At 45.8% G+C, this 7,465-nt stretch overlaps 1 pseudogene; it reads left to right on the forward strand.

The window, feature by feature from the left end:
- Positions 1-269: 269 nt before the first annotated feature.
- Positions 270-412, forward strand: LOC136321186 (small nucleolar RNA SNORA5; annotated as a pseudogene).
- Positions 413-7,465: the final 7,053 nt, after the last annotated feature.

The raw sequence follows: 7,465 nt of genomic DNA on the forward strand, positions 1-7,465 counted from the left end.
CCTCTCTGTCTCTCTCTTCCCCTCCCGCAGCCAAGGCTCCATTGGAGCAAAGATGGCCTGGGCGCTGGGGATGGCTCTGTGGCCTCTGCCCCAGGTGCTAGAGTGGCTCTGGTCGCAACATGGCGACACCCAAGAGGGTCGCAACATGGCGACGCCCAGGATGGGCAGAGCATCGCCCCCTGGTGGGCAGAGCGTCGCCCCCTGGTGGGCGTGCCGGGTGGATCCCGGTCGGGCGCATGCGGGAGTCTGTCTGACTGTCTCTCCCTGTTTCCAGCTTCAGAAAAATGCAAAAAAAAAAAAAAAAAAAAATGTTCTAGGGTCTGGCCCAGATAGCTGCTACAGCAGGTTCCACTGCTCATGGGCTCTGGGTCCCTGCCCTGGGACCTGGGGATAAGTTTAGCTGTGGATATGGAGAAAAAGAAAGAAAAAAAAAAGAACAGGAAAAAAAAAGTTTTAAGTGTACTTCTCTGCTGCCATCTCGTGAACATCTTGGGAATAACATCTCAGTCCAGGTCAGCAGTCACTTGAAAAATGTTCCAAAAGTGCTTTTCTGCTGCCATTTTCTGTGTATTTTGGGAATAACAGCTAAGTGCATGTCAGCCAGAAAATTGGTTGGCTGTGGTGGATTATCTGTGAATGTTGAATGCAATTTTATGTAGACATGTGTTTCATAAGTTTTAAATATAAGGACTTTGTGGGTGCCTTTTGTTACTGATTTCCAAATTAATTGCCATTAGAGCAAGAAACATACTTTATTTAATTTTAATTTTTTTTAATTGCTCGAAACTTGCTGTTTAGTATACTATGGTCAGTTTTAAAAATATCCCAAGTGAGGCCCTGGCCGCTTGGCTCAGCGGTAGAGCGTAGGCCTGGCGTGCGGGGGACCCGGGTTCAATTCCCGGCCAGAGCACATAGGAGAAGCGCCCATTTGCTTCTCCACACCCCCCCCTCTCCTTCCTCTCTGTCTCTCTCTTCCCCTCCCGCAGCCGAGGCTCCATTGGAGCAAAGATGGCCTGGGCGCTGGGGATGGCTCCTTGGCCTCTGCCCCAGGCGCTAGAGTGGCTCTGGTCGCGGTAGAGCGACGCCCCGGAGGGGCAGAGCATCGCCCCTGGTGGGCGTGCCGGGTGGATCCTGGTCGGGCGCATGCGGGAGTCTGTCTGACTGTCTCTCCCCATTTCCAGCTTCAGAAAAATACAAAAAAATATATATATATATATCCCAAGTGAGATTCTCTGCTGTCATCTCGTGATCTGTATTTTGGGACTAACATCTTAGTGCTGTTTAACAGGAAAAGTTGTTGGGTATAGTGGATGATCTGAATATTGAATCCAATTTGCTACTCGTAGTTTTTTATACCTGTACTGATTTTTTTGGGTGGGGGGAGGTCATTGGGTTCTGAAAGATGTGTGCTCTGTCCCTCAATGAGAATGGTATGCTAAATCTCCTAACATAATTATGAATTTTATTTTGCTTTGTAGCTGTGTTCTATAGGCTTTTCATTTTTGTTATTAAGTGTATGTGAACTATGAATTTCCTGATATATTGAACTTAATGCTATAAAGTGCTCCCCTTTATTTCTAGTAATGCTTTTGCATGTAAGTCTACTGTATGTTATTATATAAATTTTATTTGGTTTATTTTTGCATAACATATCTTTTTTCATTTTTTCACTTTTAATCTCTTTGTATCCTGATGTTTTAGGTAGCTCCAAGTGCTTTATATGAGTTATGAATGGTTGTTAAAATAAATTGTCCTTGGTAGAGGGAATGATGTCAGTGTGCAGTATTTTCTCCATTTAGTAGTCCCAACACCACTTATATAATAGATAATGCATATTTTCCCACTGATATAAGGAGACATCTTTCTCATAGAAAAATTTCATATAAATATGAGTCTATTACTATATGTTTTATTCTATTTCGTCAGTTCATCTATTTATAATATTCCCCCCATTGCTTTAATTAATGTAGCTTCATAATATGTACAATACATTTTTGTATCTTGTTGTGCTAGATCCTATTCATTATTTTCTAGAATTTTATGTTTAATTCTTTATTTTGACAAGCAAACTTAAAACGAGCTTGTTTTAGTTTTAAAAACCTAACTGCAATTGTAACCCAGGTCATAATATATTAATAGAGAACTTTGGAAAACTGGTATCCTTATATACATATGTTTTTTTGTATTGAAGAACAGGATGTTAGTTTTTAGTTGTTCACATATCTTTTATTGGGTAGTATGTTAAAATTTCATTCATTCAGAATGTGCACATTCATGTTAAGTTTTGTTATCGGTTCAGTTCCTATTGGATCTTTCTTTGATTATATCTTCAATTTACTGTTTGTACATTAAAAAAATATTTATTTCAGCATGTCACTCCTACCTCAGTTTAATAAATTCTGTTATCTGAAATAACTTTTAAGTTGATCCTCATGTGTTATAAAAAAAATAAGCTATCGTACAATAATAAAAAAGTAATAAAAGTATCATAAAGAACTTAGGTATTGTGAGGAGTTAGAAAAATTATTTTTGTTAGTTATAAGTTTATTAAGGATTATGCACAATAGTAACAAGATTCTTAGCATTTTTAAATGAGTTCAAGTCCTGGAACCATGGTGTTCTAGAAATCAGAAGTACTTTATAATTGAAAAGTGCAATGGTAGAGAAAGTTTGCAAGTTAGTGCAAATTTCTGCCTGAAGGGCAGTTTGCATATGAAGCTCCTCTGTAGTAAAGACTTTAGACTGCTGTTTAAAATTTGAATCCAGACCCTGGCCAGATGGCTCAGTAGATAGAGCGTTGTTCTTATGCACCAAGGTCACAGGTTTGATCCCTGGTCCGGGTACATACAAGAAGCAATCAATGAGTGTGCAACTATATGGAACTAAGTAGAATGAGTTGCTTTTCTCTCTCTCTGTCTCTCCAACCTTCTCTTTCTTCCCCCACCCTTTTCTCTCTCTCTCAAATCAATGAAAAAAAAAATTTGACCCTAGTTAACTGCCAGCAGCCTTTCTTAGTAGGTGCCTTTTTTTAGTATCACATATGTGTCATCTGGTGTGTGAGTTGCACAGGGTCCCCTGAGATGAGGAGATAGTAAAGGCACGGAGGTGAATTCTTCAGACCAGCTCCAGTCAGCTATTGAGGAGCAGAGGGGATGCCTGGGGAAAAGGTGTATTAGCGACCTCAGGGCAAACTCTCCCGTCTGGCTCAAGTCCAGTGTGTGGTGAGGGAGAGTGGGTTCCTGGGAAGAATTGCTAGGACAGACCGCCTTATCTCCATACATGATCTAGTAAGCATGTGAGGGGCTTCGGGGATGCTCGGGGAAGGAGGTACTAGAGATCTGGGAGCAAAATCTAGCATATGTTCTGATCAGGCTGAAGAGTTGAGGTGCAACTCAGACCCAGACTTGAGAGGAGCAATGGCGAGGATAGGAGGGGAGGGTCAGAGCCCAACTTCAGGCAAAGCAGGTATACCGGATATGAGGAAAGCTGCTGGGGGACATGAGTGGTACGGTGTTCTGGGAGCAGCGGGTGGGCCCTGAGGTGTGAGGCGAGCAGCGGAGAGGACTTGAGATGAGTTGCAATGCAAGGGGCAGGCCAGATGAGAGGAATGGGGCAGGGGATGGGTGAGTGGCTGGGGCCACAAGTGAGGCCATCGGTGGGGCGGACATGAGGTGAACAATTTCTGTGGGACTACTTTTCTGAGCACATTCTATTTGGGAGTGCACTACTTTTGGTCCCAGTTTTCCTGAACATGGTGAGGTTCAAAGTCACATCTCACAAGAGGTAGAGCCAGGCCTAAGACTAGCTCCTTCATCAATGTGTTTTCTCAGCTATAAAAATTGAAATTTACACATGACAAAACAAAGACCCTGAGGGGGAGGGGTTCTGCATCCAAGAAACCTAGCTTGTAAGTGGCGACCCAGACTCAGATAAATTCTGGACGCCCAGTGCTCAGGAGATCTCTGAGTCTGGATGCTGCCGTGGCACCAGGAAAAGCACACATCACGAAAGGGGCCACTGTGGGCTAAACAATGAGAAATAGTTTTTATGCCCCTGACCGACAAGATCAGTTTGGGTGAGCAAAGAAAAAGGCTTCTGGTGTTGTCACCACAGCAGACTAGATTCTTTTAATTTTTAATTATCTCATGTTTTCCTCTAGTACTTTTTTTTTTTTTACCCAAAAGACAATGGCTTGCTCTGGTCAGAGAGCTCAGTAGGTTAGAGCATCACACTGATACATGAAACTCATGAGTTTGATCCCTGGTCAGGGCACTTACAGAAACAGATTGATGTTTCTGTCTATCTAACCATCTGTCTGTTTGTCTCTCTCCCCTTCCTTCCTCTCTCTAGATCAATAAAAGTTTAAGCCCTGGCCGGTTGGCTCAGCGGTAGAGCGTCGGCCTAGCGTGCGGAGGACCCGAGTTCGATTCCCGGCCAGGGCACACAAGAGAAGCGCCCATTTGCTTCTCCACCCCTCCACCGCGCTTTCCTCTCTGTCTCTCTCGTCCCCTCCCGCAGCCAAGGCTCCATTGGAGCAAAGATGGCCCGGGCGCTGGGGATGGCTCTGTGGCCTCTGCCCCAGGCGCTAGAGTGGCTCTGGTCGCAACATGGCGACGCCCAGGATGGGCAGAGCATCGCCCCCTGGTGGGCAGAGCGTCGCCCCTGGTGGGCGTGCCGGGTGGATCCCGGTCGGGCGCATGCGGGAGTCTGTCTGACTGTCTCTCCCTGTTTCCAGCTTCAGAAAAAAAAAAAAAAAAAGTTTAAAAAATGAAAAAGAAGGAAAAAAATGACAATGGCTTTTTTGTAGCTTAAATTGTATAGAGAAATGATTTTTTTTTTAAATCTCACCCCAAGAGGTAAAAACTGCTAAGGTGTAAAGTACACACCCTCCAGATACCTCTGTGTGAATATTTCTACTTTCTCTGGATGTAATTTACTATCCTGGTTCTTAGTCTGGGTAGAAAGGCTGTGCATTTTCAGGTTTTTTCCCCTAAAATGGATTCATCACTACATTTTGCCATAGGTTTTATTATGTAGTATTTTTATTATTAATTTTAAATTATTTTGTAACTTAGCCTGACCTGTGGTGGTGCAGTGGATAAAGCGTCGACCTGGGAAGCTGAGGTCGCCAGTTCAAAACCCTGAGCTTGCCTGGTCAAGGCACATGTGGGAATTGATGCTTCCTGCTCCTCCCACCTTGTGACTCCCTTTTCTCTCTCTCTCTCTCTACTCTTTCAAATGAATAAATAAAATCTTTAAAATAAATTATTTTATAATTTGAATTATGATTTTGAGGGAAGTTACTTAAGAGTGAATTTCTTAACTTAAAAATGTCAGGGTTTTCTAGTTAGCTTCTATTATCAATTGCTAGATTAACTGTAATGACAAAAAGAAATATACTTTATATCATTTCAAACTGTTGAAGATTGTTGAAACTTCATAGAATATATAATACAATATGGTCTGGACAGAAGCCATCTGTCCCTTTGCAGAGTGGTATGCAGTGGTGAGTGGGATTCTGCCAGTTCACACTGGTTCAGCAGAACTAGTACCTGTTTTTGTTGAGGTGAAAATACTGCAAGTGAGGATGCCAATCAAGAAGCAATATGGAGGAGATACCAAGATGGCCACGGAGTGGGCAGATGTTACAACAGCCACCTCCCAGGACCAAATTGGATTACAACTTAATTTAAGAACAACCATTATGGCCCTGGCCGGTTGGCTCAGCGGTAGAGTGTCGGCCTAGCATGCAGAGGACCCGGGTTCGATTCCCGGCCAGGGCACACAGGAGAAGCGCCCATTTGCTTCTCCACCCCTCCGCCGCACTTTCCTCTCTGTCTCTCTCTTCCCCTCCCGCAGCCAAGACTCCATTGGAGCAAAGATGGCCCGGGCGCTGGGGATGGCTCTGTGGCCTCTGCCTCAGGCGCTAGAATGGCTCTGGTCGCAACATGGCGACGCCCAGGATGGGCAGAGCATCGCCCCCTGGTGGGCAGAGCATCGCCCCTGGTGGGCGTGCCGGGTGGATCCCAGTCGGGCGCATGCGGGAGTCTGTCTGACTGTCTCTCCCTGTTTCCAGCTTCAGAAAAATGCAAAAAAAAAAAAAAAAAAAAAAGAACCATTATGAAGAACCAACTTTGGACGAAACAAAGAGGACTCAACTATAACCAAGGATCACAGAAGAAGCCATACTGAGTCCGGAAGGAAGTGCAGAGGCATGGTGGGGGCTGCCACGCTCTCAGAGCGAGGGGCGACAGAGTGCCCAGAAGGACTCTCACTGTGGGGAGGACCCTGAGAGGTGGGGGGCCTCAGCCCCAGGCCTGTAGCCCCAGCTTGGAACCCCGGTAACTGGAAGAGGAAACCAGATAGCACTGAGAGATAAAGAGAGCAGGGTTTCTGTCTGAAGGGGGGAGACAGCTTTCGGAGTGGCAGAGCCAGCCTTAAAGGACCCACACAGAAAATCTCTCTTGCAGCCACTTGCCTGGGGCTCCAGGGGCAGGAGAGCTGAGAGGACTGTAGTTGCATGAAGAAAGTATAAAGTTGAAGGCACAGGGAGAGACACGGTGACCAAAACACCTGCACCGAACCATTCTCCAGGGCTAAAGTGGACATATACAGGGAAGGAGTAATCCCTTTGTCCTGCACCAGTCTGGGGAAAGGCAGCTGGCCCACCCCCCGGAAATTTCTCCATATCCAGCCAGGGGAAAGCCTTGTTTGGAAAGAGAAAAAAGCAGGGGGCGGGTCAGTGACTCAGGTTTCCGGTGAGACCCAAGCTACACCTCCCCCCTCCACTGCTGAGAATGCACCCCACCCCTGGAGAGCTGGCGGGCAGGCCACACCACTGGAACTCGGAGGCCAAACCCACCACACTCCTGTGGCAACACCCTACTGAGATATGTGTGTTAAAAAAAAAAAAAGTCTGGATAGAGTGACAACTGGGACCAAAGAGCAAGCCATGCCCACTGCCCCTGCACTAATCCCTGCTGGGCCCAGTGAGTAGCTAGCACTTAGAGGTAGCAGAAAGAGAAAATCAGAGGAAATCAGACTTTCTTGAGGCTCACCTTGTTGGGGAGAAATAAAATTCAGGTATCCAGAAGAGGCTAAGGGATTAGGCCCTGGAGTAGGGGCCACATTCCCTGGACTGAGCTACAGCCCAAGAGACCCCTGACATAAAGGGTCCCACTAACGTCGCAGTCCCAACCTCAGCTGCCCTAACTCAACAAGTTTGCAATCTGTGCAGGGGTAGGTTAGGTGAGGCCAGTCGGGCCCACACTACAGTCTTTCAACAGAGGACTCTGGAAAGATGAGGCAGCTGCAAGAGGAGCTGGAACATCTGAAAAGTGGAGGCAAATCTTTCAGAGCTTGCAGCTTGTATGGAGCTGCTGACAGTTCTAAGCTGGAGAAAGCTGATCCTCATAGACACATTGGCCCCTCCCGTACTACCCAGGCACAGAAAACCCCACACAAA

This window comes from Saccopteryx bilineata, chromosome 1, assembly GCF_036850765.1.
Source record: "Saccopteryx bilineata isolate mSacBil1 chromosome 1, mSacBil1_pri_phased_curated, whole genome shotgun sequence".
In the NCBI taxonomy this organism is placed as follows: domain Eukaryota; kingdom Metazoa; phylum Chordata; class Mammalia; order Chiroptera; family Emballonuridae; genus Saccopteryx; species Saccopteryx bilineata.